Below are 19,220 nucleotides of genomic sequence, written 5' to 3' on the forward strand. Positions count from 1 at the left end.
TCAGTGCAATATCTTATAGTTGCCTACACAATAGTGTGATTGCCTTTTTGTTTTCAAGTATGTAATTATTTTTTCTGATCAATGTACTCGAATGTAAAATAATAAGGAGAGAATTAATTTAGCCACGATAATGCGGTCATTTTTCGTGTGCTAGCTTTTTGCACCCTTCGCGCATGAATCTGGCTTATCACTTCGATGCGCGCACCTGTTTTTCACTAAATACGGTTCAAAAAAGTCAGAAAGCAGTTTTTGCGTGATAATTCTTTGTGGAATTAGCAGTGATAAGCATATGTTCAAATGGGGAAATCTGCCTTGCCGCAAAAAAAGGCAAAGTGATATAGGAAACAATGTAGAAGTGTATTAGTGGTCCCAATAAAAGTATTTGAGGTTCTTTAATTGTGTTAAATGGCTATTATATGAATTTTCCAAAAACAAACAAGTGATGTTAGAAAGCAGGTGTTTTTGCCAAAATATATATATATATTTTTTAAATTGGTGCATAAAAATTTGTGACCTTTAAATAAACTTAAAAATCCTTCAAAATATGCTTCTAACACCAACCTGCAATCATAAAAACACTTGTCCCATTCATATAGCACCCCCATATACCTGTCCCATTCATATAGCGCCCCCATATACCTGTCCCATTCATATAGCACCCCCATATACCTGTCCCATTCATATAGCACCCTCATATACCTGTCCCATTCATATAGCACCCCCACATACCTGTCCCATTCATATAGCGCCCCCATATACCTGTCCCATTCATATAGCACCCCCATATACCTGTCCCATTCATATAGCACCTCCATATACCTGTCCCATTCATATAGCGCCCCCATATACCTGTCCCATTCATATAGCACCCTCATATACCTGTCCCATTCATATAACGCCCCCATATACCTGTCCCATTCATATAGCGCCCCCATATACCTGTCCCATTCATATAGCACCCCCATATACCTGTCCCACGTCAATTAACCCATTTTCCTGCACTTTGTAATTTTTCACCCCAAAAAAAGACATGTAATTATTGGCCAAATTAAGCTAATTAAAACATTTATTTTTGCCTAATTAGTCATAGTGGATGGTGTCCCAGTGGTTCTGAACCAAGTCCTGACATTTTTACCTTGAAATAGGGATTATCCCCAATTTTTCACCTGCTCAGGAGGTGGTAAAAACTTAGTCGTAAAAACTGCATGGCTAATTTTGCACCCACTTAGGATAGCGTGATAAGTACAAATTTGCACGATAAGCTGTTTTTTTTTAATGAAAAAGCGGCTTATTGCGCCTATTGATGCCCCCCCGCCCTAATTGTGGGGTACTGTATTTACAGCAGGGCTCAGTGCTAGTTGCAGAGCTTCAAGCAATGGTATTTTCTGTATGCAACAGGGAATAGTAAGATTTTTCTTTTAATCAATTAAATTTACAGAACCAAGCCCAACTTTTGGCATGGTTTACAACAATAAAAAATTTATATATTGTATAACACAGACCACACAAACTGCTGCTTTTAAACAAATGTCTCTGAAGATTCCTGAGGAATATTCTTTACTAAGTTCTAAACTATGAAATACTCCGACTACTGTACCTCTGTTTTCCAGGTTTGGATACAGTGTTTTTCTTTATGTCTATTGTTCTGTTAAAAATTTGAAACTGACCTCCCACGATGCTGTATATAGCCCCTAACAGAATACCGGTGCAGAAATCTCAAAAGCAGTAGGAATCCCGGCTGCAGAATCCCGACTATAAGTATTAGGGTTATGTTTAGGGGTTAGGGTTAGGCACTAGGGGGAGGGTTAGGGTTAAGCTGCGGGAGGGGAGGTTTAGGGTTAGGCTGCGAGAAAGGTGGGTTGGGGGGAGGGTTTGGAGTTAGGGGTCGGACACTTACCTAATTGTGTCGGTATGCTGCTCTTTGTATTCTGACCGCTGACATTCCAACCGCCATGATCCCGTACCCAACCCTTACAGCCTTTACCTTGGTACTAGTGTGCGCTGGAATGTGCAAGCCCTGAGACATCCACTTTCAGTTGCAACACCACTGGAGGTCAGTGGCGTAACTAAGGGTGGTCGAGCAGGGCGTGTGCCCTGGGCGCCGTAGTTAGGCAGTGTAGCGCCGTCCGCAGTGCTACACATTTACAAATGACCGGTGCTAGGCTTCCCTGCGCCCAGCGCCGGTCCATTGCTGCACAGCCGAGACCTTCTCTCCCCCTGAGCGCTTACCCAATAGCGCCAGGAGGGTGGGAGGTGGGTGGTCTCAGGCTGTGCAGCAACACACACATCGCCGCAAGTGCGGCAGCGATGTGTGTGTTAACCAGCAGCCAATGAGAGTCAGACAGACTCTCATTGACTGCTGAGCTCCCACTGCAAGAGCCGGCTCCCTTCCGGCTCCTGCAGTGGGTAATGGGATAGACGTCATGACGTCTCTCCCATAATGCAGAGCGCGCCAGCCCGGGAGGACTGACGTGCGGCGCCGGGAGCAGTTGATGGAGCCGGAGCGTGGATTGTGGTAAGTGCATTTTTTTTTTTTACTTGTGTTGTGTGTCTGCACATCGGGGGGGACCACTACTGGGGGCACCATTACAGGGGGGGCCACTACTGGGGGCACCATTACAGGGGGGCACTACTGGGGGTACCATTACAGGGGGACACTACTGGAGGCACCATTACAGGGGCACTGGGGGCACCATTACTGGGGGGAGCACTACTGGGGGGAGCACTACTGGGGGCACCATTACTGGGGGGGCCACTACTGGGGGCACCATTACAGGGGGGGCACTACTGGGGGTACCATTACAGGGGGACACTACTGGGGGCACCATTACTGGGGGGCCACTACTGGGGGCACCATTACTGGGGGAGTACTACTGGGGGGATCACTACTGGGGGCACCATTACTGGGGGGCCACTACTGGGGGCACCATTACAGGGGGGGCACTACTGGGGGTACCATTACTGGGGGACACTACTGGGGGCACCATTACTGGGGGGGCCACTACTGGGGGCACCATTACTGGGGGGGCCACTACTGGGGGCACCATTACTGGGGGGGACCACTACTGGGGGTGGGACACTACTGGGGACTACAACTGGGGGGGGACTACTATTGGGGGCACTGCATTGGGGGGGGAATTACTACTGGGGGCATGTTATAAGGGGCTTACTACTAGGGGAGCACTACTGGGGGCACTAAATAGGGAGGAAAACTACGGGGGGCACTGTATAAGGGCACTGGATAGGGGGGATCACTACTGAGGGCCTGCATAAAGGGGACCACTACTGGGGGAACTGCATGGGGGGACTACTGCTGGGGGCACTATGTAAGGGGCTTACTACTAGGGGAACTGCATTGGGGGGACCACTAGGGGCACTAAATAGGGAGGAAAACTACAGGGGGCACTGTATAAGGGGCACTGGATAGGGGGGTGTCACTGCTGGGGGCCTGCATAAGGGGGACCACTACTGGGGGCACTGCATAAGGGGGGGACTACTGCTGGGGGCACTATATAAAGGAGCACTGCATAAGGGGGATCACTACTGGGGGCACTTCATATGGGGGGGCATTGCATAAGGGAGACCACTACTGGGGCACTGAATAAGGGGAACTAATGAGGGGCTGCATAAGGGGGACCACTACTGGGGGCATTGCATACTGGGGGTACTGTATAAGGGGAACTAATTGGGGGCCGCATAAGGGGGACCACTACTGGGGGTACTGTATAAGGGGCACTGCTATGGGCCTGCATAAGAGGGGACCACAACTGGGACATTGCATACTGGGGGTACTGTATAAGGGGTACTACTGGGGTTAAGGTGCATATGGAAAGGAATGTTCAGAGTGATGATAAAGGGGTGTGTCATGTTGACACGCCCCATTTTTAAGTGACCACGCCCATGGGGGGGCTCCATTTTTACATTTGCCCTGGGCTCCAAATACCCTAGTTACGCCACTGCTGGTGGTTCTGAACAATCCACCATCGGTGCTTCATCGTGTTTACCATCGACACTTGCACCGTCTATGGAAGGTGCAGCAGTCTCCTTCTGAACTCCGTCTAAAAATTACCTCTGTGGCTGCAGCTCTGCATCTGAGACCTTCATGCCACCTCCCAGTCACCACCCAACAAAATGGTTTTCAGAATGAGCCTATAAATTGCACCCATGATATACATGAGATTGTTATATGCCAGAGTGGAGCTGGCAACATTTTGCATGTCAAGCACAACTAAGTAACACAACGAGCAGCGTCCTGGCCACTCATGCCTATGTACTTTTCATCCATCTGGCATTTTGGAAGTTGATGGCAATTTATGACTTTTGCGACTACTGCGACTTGTATATAGCGGCTATGCAAAATTATGTAAAAGTCACAAGAGGTGTCAAGTAAATTTACCTCTACTGCAGGTCTCTGTGATCCGCTGTTGCATCTGAAGATGCAGCATTAGATCACCATTGGGCAGAGATTGGTTACTTAGAATCGTCACCACAACTACAGAGCCGAGGCCAGTAAATCTGCGTCCGAAGATGCAACACTGGCCTCAGCACACCCAGAAAATGGGGCCAACATGCCCCTGTTTTGTGAAGCGCATCCCCTCCCAATCCCCAAACGTAGTCGCAGAACACACGCACTGCGGCTCCGACGCATGCTCACATCACCTACCATCGGCAAAGCTGCAGAAACATCGGAATACTGTCCACCACTGAATCAGCCCCTGTATACAGTAGTGTTACCTATGTTGCACATTGGATTTTTTATTCAAATTCACTTCAATTAATTCAATTATGTTAAAATCAAAGCATAAAAGGATTGTAAGATACGAGATGTGCAAATTGGCCACAGATTGATTCTCAAACTGCTTCAATTAATCTATAGAAAAAGTAAAAAAGAATTTGCTGCAAATTATTAATTGATAAAAAGCTGAAAAGTTTCAACCAGGTTCTAGTGAGAAGAACGATATTCAGCCATGGGCGAGTCAGACTGCACATAATCATACTGTCTCAAATACATTCAAGCTTAAAATATTAATAGTAGTCAATTAAAGGCAGTGTTCACAATTTGTATTAAAGACATTGTGAAATACTTTTGTATTTAAAAAAAATATATTATTATTAAAAAAAATATATATCAAATAATATTTTTAAATATTTTTTTTTAAAGCACTACATTTAACATGAATGAACTTGGACTATGGAGCTCATTCAGACCCTCTCGCTAGATGTGTTCACTCGCTCCCTGCGTATGCAAATCCAGCGCACGTTCAGCAAGGCAGGCGATCGTACGGCAAGGCATTAGCCCGCCCACTATCTCTTGGCGTGCGATCACTTTGTGTATGCAGACGCCCACCAGCCATTCTTAAGTGTAGTATGACACTGCCTTTTAATTATGCACGCCTCTGAAACGGCGTTGAGACGCTCAGACACGCCTGCGTTCACACCTCCATTCCCGTTTCCAGTGGTCAGCCCTTGTCACCACCCACAAACGGCTTCTCCTGTCACTCACTCTACTGGGCAGTCTATGCGCAACAAGCGAACGCATCTCGATCTCTCTCATTAATTCGCGCACGCGCATTGCGATGTATACCCATTTGCAGATTGCGACTATCGGCCAGCTACGAGCATTTGCATCATAGCGAGCGGGTCTGAATCAGCTCCTATGAGCGCAAACTTTGTACAGTGACCTTAAATGCGAATGGAAACTGCACATGCTATCCACATACTTCCAAATGGGTTTCATGTGGATCTATGTATAGACAATTGTACTGCGAACTGGTTCTAAATTTTTTATTCAATCCTTGTTTCATGTATGTCCCATTTTATATCAGTGCATGTGCTTTTGTCTGACCCTTTTACTGTTATTGTTGTATGCACACTGCCTTGTTATTTCCTTTATTTTTGTATCTATAGATGTTGCCGTTCAGTGTTCTTTTTCTCTGTTTCCCATTACCCTTTCTTTTGTCGGCCCCTGCCCCCCTCCGCACATTCTATGATGCACATGTGATCCTATTGGCCAGCTATGACTGCATATCCACCTGGCAGACCACTTACTGTCTGACTCTGTGTCAGGATTGTACACAGAGAGGTGTTCCAATACGTCTCAGTCTTTTTATACTGCTTACACTTGCAGTGACAACGTCTCTGATACTGGAGTGCTTATTATCATGTTACTGCTAGTTTATACACCAGTCTGCACTAATGAGTTGTTGCCTGTTATTGCGTTATCTGATCGTTGTGACTATTCTTGTCTGCTGTCCATCCTGCCCTCTGCTTGTTCTGACTATTCCTTCTTTGCACTGATATCTATTAGTTTTGGTTATCCTTGTCTGCTGGCCAAAGATTTGTGACCCTGACGGTTCTGCTCGCCATCTGCCCTGGTTGGACTGTACCTGACTAGTGTTGCTGTTTGTGTTGCTTGTTCCTCTGAGTGTTTATCTGGTATTTCCCTCCTCTCTTCTCAGGGATCTAGTTCTGCTATTCTGTTTGTATGCACCAGTCTATGATATATACTGTCAAATACTATTACTACAGCACACAAGGCCTGGTGACAAGTGCGGTCCGATGAGCACATAGGGCATGGGTCGCACGGTCATTCAGGATTTACTTGCAAATGTGTCTTATGCGAATATCCACCCATATTCCACCGCACACGGCCCTCTGGCAGTCGGCATCATTAGTTATGGCACTACCATGCTATGTGCAGAATACACAACCTGCCTGCAGTGTGCATATGCACAACTCAGAATAGGTCACAATTCTGGCTAAACACAGGACCGGATTAAGGGCCTGATACAGCAAGGAACGCAGATGCTAATATGCACGCAATTGGTCGATTGTTGCATATCACAGTGCGCGTGTGGGAACTAGCAATTGCGATAGGAACAGCGTTTGCAGATGCTCAGCAGCCCCAGAGCAGAGTGATTGACAGGAATTGCCAATTGTGGGTGATGACAAGGGAGGGGGGAGTCGGGTGAACGCAGGTGTGCCAGTGTGTTTCAGCGCCGCTGCAGGGGGCATGCATAAATTATCCACTGCGTAGCCAAAAGCAGCCATAGCACTGAGTAAGGTCAGGGCTTGTGCAAGTGTGCATATGGGTCAAATGTTTCTCGATGTTACCGATTGTTTCGCTCTGTTGCCCTAGTATACGGATGTGAGTAAGGGGAAGTGGTCGTCCTTACGTCTGGCTGCGTTCACAATGTGAATGCGCACATTTAAATAGCACAAATTATATTAGCTACTGCGGTGCGTGCGTATAAGCAGAATTGTGCCCTAAGTCTTTGGGGAGGCCCGGAGGCCTGTCCCCACTCCTCCAGCCCTCCATCTATAGTGAGCAGCACATAGGTCCCGTGGTGGCACAGTTGATGGATGGGGAGGAAGACGCGGCAGGCATAGAGAGAGGAGGAAGACAAGGCGGGGCCACTCAATCGCAGAAGGTCATGAAGAACCGCTGAGTCCTAGTGCTTGGAGGCAGAAGCAGCAATGTGATCAGGCAGGGTGAGTCCCGCTGAGAGAGGGGCCCTCTTAATCTGGTTCTGAGCTGGTGGCATACATACATTAGCAGTCTGAGTATATACGCAGTCAATAGTGCATCAAGGGATGTGACCAGCGGGGATGTAACTAGGGGGTTTGGTGAACATGGCAAACTGGAATAAATGTCAAAATAATTTTACTGTCATTGTTAGAATATTTTAACACTCCTTCCTGGAGCTTGTATTGCCAGACTAATACACTTAGTTAATTAGTAGACATTTACCTGACCATAGCAGTTTGGGAGAGCACTGGTGCCTTTTTCACAGAAAAAAAGCGCTGTGAACAGGTTCATGTTGTGAGGCAGGTGCCATTCCCTGCCTCACATCATGAACCTGTTCACAGCACTTTTTTCTGTGAAAAAGGCACCAGTGCTCTCCTAAACTGCTATGGTCAGGTAAGTGTCTAGTAATCACGCAGCCACACAGTGAGCGTTAGTAGATGGAAGTAGCAGGATTAATGATGTGCGGTAGGGAACGGCAGCAAACACACAGCCACACAGTGAGCGTTAGTAGATGGAAGTAGCAGGATTAATGATGTGCGGTAGGGAACGGCTGCAAACACACAGCCACACAGTGAGCATTAGTAGATGGAAGCAGCAGGAATAATGATGTTAGGCAGAGAACAGCAGAAAGCACACAGCCACACAGTTGGCCTGATTCAGACCCTCTCGCGAGCGCTGAGCGCTCGCAAGCAGGTCGATGTTGGACCAATGCGCATGCGCATGACGGACCCGGCTCTGTCATGCACATGCGCGAGACCCGGATAGCGACGTGCAAGCCTTCGCTATGGGTCTCGCTACAAAGGGGGCGTGCTGTCGGTGAGTGACAGCGCGCCCCTTTGGTGGGTGTGCCAGGGGCGTGGCTGGCCAGACGGAGGCATTGCCATGGGAACGCCTACCATCTGGGGCCGGCCCCACTGACATCACAAGTGATGTCAGTGGGAGTGCCTTCGGCTCTGATAGAGCCGAAAGCACTTCAGGGCTTGCGGCAACGAGACCCTACCACAAGAGTCTCGTCGCAAGCCCGATGGTCGCGATGGTCTTGACCATCGTGACCATCTTTTTGGCCGCTCGCTACAGCTATGCGAGTGGCCAGGAGGCCGCTCTAAAAAAAGAGAAGGACGGCCCTGATTCAGAGCGAGCGCTCTGTCAGAGCGTCGGCTCTGAATCAGGGCCATTGAGCGTTAGTAGATGAAAGCAGCAGGAATAATGATGTGAGGCTTTTATTGCACTGATGCAGGAAAATTATGGTGTCCAACCGTTCCGAAACAAATCTCACATACCCAACGTGTGTAGCATATCATGGTTTGCAGTCTACTTTTCAGCATAATAAGTCACTTAAACCTATTCTAATGTTTTTAACAAAACTAAAAAATTTAAATGATTGCATATACAGTATATAAGAGTTACATGCTAAGTGTCAGGGACATTCATTCAATATAGATTATAGTGACCCCAATAAAGGTTACCTCATGGTCTGTGAAGGATGAAATAACTAGCTGTGCAATCAGTTATATAATGATATGTTACTGTGGCTTCTCCCTCCAAATGCTGTTACAGACACGAGGTAACTGATGCCATTTTTAGTAACATTAAATCTAGCAAATTCCATTTTTCCACATGACATTTAAATATCAAGTACTAATATGAGTATTTGAATAGTTTTAGCTATAAATCATAAAGCACAAATACTATAATTAGCACATTCTGACAGTACAAATAAATGATAACCTTCATAACAGCTTGCGAGCAGGCCCTTCCTACTTATATATCTGTCTGTTATTACCCAGTTTTGTTCTATTAATGTTTACAATTGTAAAGCGCAACAAAATATGCTGCGCTATATAAGAAACTTTTAATAAATAAATAATAAATAAATAACACAGGACACTATGGTAAAAGGAGATAGATGTCTTTGCTTTAACTATAATGAGTCATTTTAACACCAACAGCGATACTAGAATTGTATCAAGGCACTTAAGGCACAGGGCCTGATTTAGGGATAGATGGAAGCCCAATTGTCAGGGATATAATACCACTCAGTGTTACTGTGCATGTGCAGAGGACCCTGGACTTGCTACTAGCAGAATTACAAACCTAATGAATGAGATTGGGCCTGTCTATGGGTAGCTAATTAGAGCAGCATGCCTCTGTTTGGCAGGACTTTTGCTATTTGCATATAAACCTCACAAGTTATTAATGACTGATGAAATATAATTAATCAAAACCCACATAGGGTTTATTTATATACATGAGTTGAGCTAGGATGTGACCACCTCTCATCATTAAATCTGTCACACACTTTAAATTCCCCACAAAACTGAGCATTCCAGTTGGGGTTATTACACATAAATCTAGTCCTATAATAAATAGAGTGAAAAATGTGACAACATTTCAGGTTACTAAATATCGCAATGAGGTGTTTCTTAAAGGAATCTAACCTGTGCCATTGTGTAATTCTAATTACTATTAATGGCACGGTACTGTACCTCGACCCTTCCCTCCCTTTTAGCTCCCCCATCCCCCCACACACACAACGGCTGCCTTAACAGCATTGTAGGCTCTGTACCAAGCAATGCACTGGGGTCCCTACCCAGAGGTGTAGTGTGTAGCCAGGACGCCCAGAGCACGTGTGTGCCATGGTGCTCCCCCCTCAAGTATTCCAGGGAGGAGGCGGGTCCATATGGGATTAAAGTAAAGAGAAGTAATAATAAAGATTAGGGGCAGCATCAAAGTGGGGCATGCAGGGATAAATATATTCTGCCTTCTTCCTCCTGTCTCTCCATCCTCCTGCCCCAGCTTTCCAGCCTCCTTCCATATCACTCCAGTCGTCAGCTTCTGTAGTAGTACCCCATATGCAGTGCCCCTGTAGCTGTGTCCATATGCCATGCCCCCTGTAGCTGTGCCCATCTGCAGTGCCCCCTGTAGTGGTTCCTATCTGCAGTGCCCCCAATAGTCAATCCCATATGCATAGCCCCTTGTAGTGTTGCCCATATCCAGTGTCCCCTGTAGTGGTGCCCATATGCAATGTCCACTGTAGTGGTGCCCATATGCAGTGCCCCCTGTAGTAGTGCCCATATGCAGTGCACCCTGTAGTCATGCCCATATGCAGCGGCCCTTGCAGTGGTGCCCATACGCAATGCCACCTGCAGTGGTGCCCATATGCAGTGCCACCTGAAGTGGTGCCCATATGCAGTGCCCCCTGTAGTGGTGCCCATATGCAGTGCCCCTTGTAGTGGTGCACATATGCAATGCCCCATGTAGAGATGCCCATATGCAGTGCCCCCTGTAGTGGTGCCCATATACAGTGCCTCCTGTAGTGGTGCCCATATGCAATGCTCCCTGTAGCGGTGCTCGTATGCAGTGCCCCCTGTAGTGGTGTCCATATGCAGTGCCCCCTGTATAGGTGCCAATATGCAGTGTCCCCTGTATAAGTGCCTCTTAAAGTAGTGCCACTGTAGTCCCCCCCCCCCCCCAGTACTTACCTGATCCATCGAGGCCATCATCCGGGCTGTTGTTCCTGCTGCCGCTTTGTCATGATGCCACCCGCGCACTGCATCACTGGGAACACCAGTCTCTGAAGCGATCAGAGGCTTCCTTAGCTGCTGGAGCTTGCGCTCCACTGGAACCGCACTCCCTACGCCCCTGTCCCTACCCACCCATTCACGGGAATAATAATGTAAGTGGTAAAAAATACTTTTAACAAAATCAATATGTTTAAATATAATAAAAACATGATGTAAAGTGAGGATTATGGACTCCCTGTTCTTTTCTCCAGCTTTCTGCACTGGAGCTGTGATTAATGTGTGCGGGGACCAGGGGGAGGTACCCCCCATTTAATCCAGCTGTGTGGCACGCAGGCAGAGAATGCTGTCTGGCCGCTCTGATTGTGTGTAATTCACAATCAGAGTGGCCGGGGAGCATCTTTCTCTGCCTGCCCTATGCATGGAGCGAACGGCTGCACACTCCATGTAGATGCCCCTCCGGCCCAGCCCATTTCTGTCCGAAGGCCCCTAGAATCGTGAGTTCCTGGGCATATACCCAGAGAGCTCATACTTTAAGATGGCCCTGCCCCCCCCATCCAAACACACCATCCCCAAAATATCTTTAAGAAAGAAACAACAAAATGTTGTTTAAAAAATATGGCAATGAAATTAAACATTAATCCATCTTCTAAGGCAGTGATTCTCAACACTAACCCTCAAATACCTCCAACAGGTCATGTTTTGAGCAAAATAGAATAACTCACCTGAAAGAATCCACAAGACTTGACCTGTTGGAGTTGAGAACCGCTATTCTAAGAAATATCTGCCCTGTATTAATCTATATGTGTCATGCCTGTGGTTTGGTTTGGGTTGGAACAGACGTGGTAGGCTGAAGAGGAGATTTGAGAAGCGTGAAGGAACTTAAGGCTTGATTCAGACCCGCTCGCTAGATGTGTACGCTCGCACCCAGCATATGCAAATTTTGGCAGGCAGGCGATCGCGTGGCAAGGCATTAGCACGCCTACTATGTCTTGGCCTGCGCTCACTCAGTGTATGCAGACGCCCACCAGCTGGTCTTTAGACGCCCACTTGCGCACATCATCTCCAGGAAGTGTATTATGCAACCATCGGTACATCAGGTACCATTGAATAAATATTGCATAAATATTGGGACATTGACAGAATTTTCATATTTTGGCCTCTATTCACCACCACAATGGCTTTGAAATGAAACAAACAAGATGTGCTTTAACTGCAGACTTTCAGATTTAATTTGAGGGTAATTACATCCAAATCAGGTGAACGGTATAGGAATTACAACGGTTTCTATATGTGTCTCCCACTTTTTAAGGGGCCAAAAGTAATGGGACAAACTAAAGAATCCTAAATCTAACTTTCACTTTTTAATACTTTGTTGCAAATCCTTTGCAGGCAATTACAGCCTGAAGTCTGGAACGCATAGACATCACCAGACACTGGGTTTCATCCCTGGTGATGCTCTGCCAGGCCTCTACTGCAAATGTCTTCAGTTCCTGCTTGTTCTTGGGGCATTTTCCCTTCAGTTTTGTCTTCATCAAGTGAAATGCATGCACAATCGGATTCAGGTCAGGGGATTGACTTGGCCATTGCATAACATTCCACTTTTTAGCCTTAAAAAACTCTTTGGTTGCTTTTTGCAGTATGCTTCGGGTCATTGTCCATCTGCACTGTGAAGCGCCGTCCAATGAGTTCTGAAGCATTTGACTGAATATGAGCATATCATATTGCCCGAAAGACTTCAGAATTCATTCTGCTGCTTTTGTCAGCAGTCACATCATCAATAAATACAAGGGAACCAGTTCCATTGGCAGCCATACATGCCCACGCCATGACACTACCACCACCATGCTTCACTGATGAGGTGGTATGTTTTGGATCATGATCAGTTTCTTTCCTTCTCCATACTCTTCTCTTCCCATCACTCTGGTACAAGTTGATCTTTGTCTCATCTGTCCATAGGATGTTGTTCCAGAACTGTAATGGCTTTTTTAGATGTTGTTTGGCAAACTCTAATCTGGTCTTCCTGTTTTTGTGGCTCACCAATGGTTTACATCTTGTGGTGAACCCTCTATATTCACTCTTGTGAAGTCTTCTCTTGATTGTTGACTTTGACACATCTACACCTACCTCCTGGAGAGTGTTCTTGATTTGGCCAACTGTTGTGAAGGGGTTTTTCTTCACCAGGGAAATAATTCTTCTGTCATTCACCACAGTTGTTTTCCGTGGTCTCCGGGTCTTTTGGTGTTGCTGAGCTCTCCGTTGCATTCTTTCTTTTTAAGAATGTTCCAAACAGTTGATTTGGCCACACCTAATGTTTTTGCTATCTCTCTGATGGGTTTGTTTTGATTTTTCAGCCTAATGATGGCTTGCTTCACTGATAGTGACAGCTCTTTGGATCTCATATTGAGGGTCGACAGCAACTGATTCCAAATGCAAATGTCACACCTAGAATCAACTCCAGACCTTTTACCTGCTTAATTGATAATGAAATAATGAGGGAATAGCCCACACCTGTCAATGAAATAGCTTTTGAGTTGATAGTCCCATTACTTTTGACCCCTTAAAAAGTGGGAGGCACATATAGAAACCGTTGTAATTCCTACACCATTCACCTGATTTGGATGTAATTACCCTTAAATTAAATCTGAAAGTCTGCAGTTAAAGCACATCTTGTTTGTTTCATTTCAAAGCCATTGTGGTGGTGAATAGAGGCCAAAATACAAAAATTCTGTGAATGTCCCAATATTTATGCACCTGACTGTATGTGGCTAATCTATAAATTTTTACAAACATTATATTGGGGTCATCTGTATGGTTCGTAGAACATCAGATAATGGGCAGGATGTACTAAGCATCACATCCACAATGCGGTACATTCCGCCACTCATTGGGTACATACCGCGATTGATTACTGTGGTATGTACTTAGAAATGCAATTTACATTGCAAAGTATAGCCTTCCCGATAACAGCTGTCATTTGCGATGCCCTGGATAGAGGGACTTCCGGGCTTAAAACACCCAGAACTCCCTCTGGCGTCCTTCTGCACATGCGCAGAAGGACGCTCTCACTGCGGCGAGAGATGGGAGGGATCCGATCGAATCCCTCTCAGGGATCCCCCCGATAAGAAGCCCATTGGCTTCTGTTGGATAACCCACCAGGATGAAGCACCGGAATGCATCAAATTCTGATGCTTAGTACATCTGAGAAATGTGGTAAAACCCGGGAAAAAGGCATTTTCGGGGGTTTTACCGCATTTTTCACTTTCGTACATCCTGCCCTGTGCTCCACATCATGAAGTTATGTGAGAGTGTCAGTTTTGAAGTGGATCAGCCCCAAGTCCAGTGTCATCCTAAGTTATAGGTTGAATGTTTATTATTAATTGTGCTACACGTTATAATAACAGTCTGAAAGTCCCCTCACTTTCATGATGATGATAATTTAAGACATAATTGAGGGAAAACCGAGTAGTATTTCAGTAGCAAAACTGAAACACTTTTTAATTATATTTTAGGGGTAGTAGTAAAGCAGGAGGAGGTTGGACTCTCATGTCAAATTTAGACTTTTTCATAGGGCACCTATTTCGATTGTTCACCTCTCTGCACACCGGGTGCAGTCTTAATTTAGGAGGGGTTTCCCGAGTGCATAATGTACAGTAGGTGTGCACCTTTAAGTGCATTGGGTGCATAAGTGTAAACCTATGCACCCACGACCACATTGATTATACTTCATAAATGAGGTCCACAGTGGTTATACAGTATCTAAAGAGAAGTTTTGCAGAAATAAAAGTAGGATACGATCTCTCACAGAATATCTTACTGCATGTGATATTTATTATAAACATAGAAGCAAGGAAAGTCTGACATTAAGATAAATGTAAAATGTACAGGAGAAAGCAGGACACAAAAATCCTGGAGTTCCGTTGTTTGTTGAACTGACTGGATGTTAATAGATGAAACTGAAAATTTACTACTAGTGTGGTGGTTCTCAAACTCGGTCCTCAGGACCCCAAACAGTTGCATCGGTGTATTCATTACTCATTGACACATTTTAAAAGATCCACAAGTGGAGCTAATTATGCCACTTGTGATTCTGTGAGGAGACATGAAAAACATGCACTGTTTGGGGTCCTGAGGACCAGGGCCTGGAGCTCAAAATGTTCAAGGGCCTATACTGAAAAGGAGAAGAGCTGTAAACAATGCTGTGTGGGTGTGGCTAGAGCCAGGTGGATGTGTATACCCCCTACACGATCGGCCTCACAGTCTTCCTAAATACATAAACATAGAAAAAAATGCATACATTTGTGAGAAAGCGAAAAAAAACAACATTTTAAAACTTAGAATTTATGGCTGACTGTGAGACCAGCTAGGCAGCTTGCCATCATCATGCTGATGATGGGCCTATTTTTATGTGGAGGCCTGGTGTTGTAGCTCCATCCACCCCATTGTTAATCTGGGCCTGCTGAGGACCGAGTTTGAGAACCTGTGATCTAGTTCATTCAATAATCCGCACACTGCCAAAAATACACAAAAGTTGTTTATTATTGGTTGGTGGGAATCATGGCAACTCTTTGGGGAAGTAGACATATAAATTTCACATGATCGCTCATCAAAGATTTATAGATTATTTTATTTTTATTTGAGGTAGCAGATGAGATGAGCTGGATGATACCCATTTTCTCAATTACATGTGCGATTCACTATTGACTCACAAGAATATGTGATTAGTTTTGGAATTTGAATTTATAAGGAGATAAATTGAAAGGGATGATACCTTTAGATAACCAACATTATAGTTGCATTTTCAGGTCTGACGGTTGCAGCCTCAGGGCAGTGATTGAGGCTGCCCAAGGGGTTGTTTGCTTGAGATACCTTCACTCACCATTCTGGATAGATGTGCAACAGATGTTTAGGTAGAGGTTATTTTAAAATTGCTATAGACAGAGCAATAACTAAAGCATCAAATCTGGGGGACAATAATTAAGAAAAATAGACTCACATGAGAAAAGTAACACACAGATTTACTATCAAATCTGTCCACTACTTTTTTTTTACAGCTTACAATTGAGAATTCCAAGGGATATGTACATTTCCTAATTTTGTTTGATAATGATTATCCAACTATCTGAATAAAATATAGCAGTGTTAAGGTAGGTGCAGAATTGGGGATTGGAGAGAGATAAAGTACCAACCAATCACCTTCTAGAATTGAAAAATACAGAATTATGGTATGACCATATCTGTTGATAATTCTTTTTCTTCGAGGTCCATAGGACCACAGGAATTACCTTGGGATATATAGTTGGGCGTCCATTGCACCAAACAACAAAGCTTTGGAGCTCTCAGCATGCACTGGTCCTCCTCCCTATATAGCCCATCCCCAGCCACAGGCATTCAGTTCGTAACCAAGCCCTGCGGCAAGAAACAGAGTGGAGAAGGAAACACTCAACAAGCAAAGAGGGAATCTGTGACAAAGAACCGATCCCCTCTGAGGCCAGGTGCGTCAGGTTGGGTGCCCTGTGGACCCTATGGACCTCAAAGAAAAAGAATTATCAACAGGTATGTTCATACCATAATTCTGTATTTCTTCTTCGAGTTCCATAGGGTCCACAGGAATTACCTTGGGACGTCCTAAAGCAGTCCTTAGGGGTGGGGACGCTCCTGAAAGAGAATCTGCCGCCCAAAGGAAGCATCCTGGGAGGTATAGGTATCAAAAGCATAAATTTGATAACATATTAACGGAAGACCAAGTGGCTGCCTTGCGGAGTCATTCAGCCGAGGTGCCCTGTCTTACCGCCCACAATGGTCCCATGGACCGAGTGGAATGTGCTTTCCCCTTGTTTAGGAACAGGGGGATCAGCCTTTGTATAGGCCTGAGAAATGGCCATACAGAACCAGTGAGCCAAGTCTGTTGGTTCGCAGGCCAACCTCTTTTGTGAACCATATAAACACAAAGAGAGAAACCAAATCCCTGATGGAGTTGGTCTGCTCCCCGTAGATATGAAGAGCTCGAACCACATCCAGGGAAGCTTCACCTGTAGACAGGTCTGAAGACTTAAAAGGCAGTGCTACAATTTCCTCATTTACAGTATATGAAAACGGGCACAACCCTTGGGAGGTAGCCCACCTTGGTACGGAGGACAGCTCTATTTTGATGAAACACCAAATAGGGAGAGCGACATGACAGTGCTGCCAAGTCAGACACGCTGCGAGCTGAAGAGATGGCCAGGAGAAAAATGTCTTCGCTGTCAGCCACCTCAAGCCCACCTTATCCAAGGGTTCAAAGGGATGCGACTGTAGTGCCCTGAGAACCAAAGACAAATCCCACGGTGCCACCGGCGGAAGAAATGGAGGTTGCAGTCGCAGAACCCCCTGTAAGAATGTTCTAACATCCGGCAGAGAAGCATCTTGCGCTGAAATCAAACCAGTCAAAGCCGAAACTTGGACTCTCAAGGTAGCCAGGCGAAGACCTAAGTCTACTTCAGCCTGAAGAAAAAGAAAATTAGTATCCTTGATACCTTGAACATGTTAGGGCCATATTTCCTGTGGTGACACCAAAGAAAAAATTACTGCCAAACCCTGTGATGGCTGCGATCATGTAGGCCACTGCTGTCGCACTGTCGGACTGAACCTGGACAGGTCTGTCCTGTGCCAGTATGAGTACCTTGAGTACTGCCCGAAGCTCCAATATATTTATTGGCAGGTGACTTTCCAGTATCGTCCCACTTCCTTGAAAGGTATGAAGACCTGTCACTGCTCCCCATACTCGCATACTTGCATCTGTGGTGAAGAGTATTCACTCCGGGACCCATAGTGGATGACCCTTGTTCAAAAATGAATTGTCTCGAGTCACCAGACTAGGAAGAGGCGAACCTCTGGTGAGATGCAATCCATTTGGGATTTTATCTGATGATACAGACCATCCCACTGATCCAGGATCCACAGCTGCAGGGACCAGGACATGTCACCATGTCGAACGTGGCTACCATACAGCCCAGTGTCTGCATACCAAGTGAACTGACACTATTTGCCTGCCAGGTAGATTGTGCACACAAGTCTGTAGTGTTACAATCTTGTCCTCTGGTAGACAAAGCCCCTGTCCCAGAGAGTCCCGCAGTGCCCCCAAGTGCACCCTCTGCTGAGTTGGGAAAAGTGACAACCTATTTTCCCAATTGATTACCCAGCCGTGCTCCTGTGAAGAGGCAATAGTCATCCGTAGATGCCATTGTAACCTCTCCTGAGAATGCCAATCTCAGAAAGTTATCTAGATATGGCAGTATCCTGACTCCACTGAGACGAGCAGTCATGACTGCTTGGTAAACACCCGAAGGGCTGTGGCTAGACCGAAGAGTAGAGCCTGAACTTGGTAATGTTGCTGATCTACTGCCAACCTGAAAAAGGCTTGGTAGGATTTTGCAATCAGGAGATGCCGATATGCATCCTGTATATCCAGTGAGACTATGAAGTCTCCAGGCTCCATTGCCAGTCTAATTGCCGTAAAGTGAAATTTGGACACCTGGACAAACCTGTTACATCAGATCCAGTATAGGGCAGTGCAACCCCTTGGGGTTGTTTTCCTCCAAAACAAATACAAAAAATAACCCCTTCTCTGTTGCGTCACAGGGACTATAACTCCTGTATCCCAGGAGGACCCCAATAGACTCCCGGTAGGCCGGGCTCTGACCGGGTCTGCAGGAAAGGTTGTGTCCCCAACCTCTGAGGTGGATGCCTCTGGAACAAGATGGCATAACCCAGAGAGCCAGCTCTCACCCCAGGCATCTGTGATACCAGGCCTGAGTGAACTGCAAGGAATTCACGAGGGGCATCTACATAGGACATCAATGCTGTGAACACCTCGCAGCATGAGGCACTGCAGCCGGAGCCCGTGCTTCGGCGGCTTTTGTCCACTAAGTGCGACAAAGTCTGAGACCAAGTGGCCACACAGGTGGTTCTAGTGCTGGTGCAGGTACACTGGAGACATGAAGTAACTGTTACCATAGTACTACACACTCCACCCTAGTTAACAACCTGCTCAGACCGGCCTGCAGCATAGGACTTACACCTCATCAGACAGTAGTTTACTATCTGTCTTGATAGCAGGGCACCTGGTCAACCCAGATATCCTGGGTTCATCCGCTGTCAGATCCTCTAGTCCTAATGTTCTACGGTCTGCC

The 19,220-nt window shown here is 46.0% G+C and overlaps 1 pseudogene; it reads left to right on the forward strand.

Moving 5' to 3' along the window:
• Nucleotides 1-18,896, forward strand: part of LOC148521872 (uncharacterized) — a 43,538-nt pseudogene extending 24,642 nt beyond the window's left edge.
• Nucleotides 18,897-19,220: the final 324 nt, after the last annotated feature.

The sequence above is a fragment of the Taudactylus pleione genome, unplaced genomic scaffold, assembly GCF_031769625.1.
Source record: "Taudactylus pleione unplaced genomic scaffold, aTauple2 ptg000154l, whole genome shotgun sequence".
Taxonomy (NCBI): domain Eukaryota; kingdom Metazoa; phylum Chordata; class Amphibia; order Anura; family Myobatrachidae; genus Taudactylus; species Taudactylus pleione.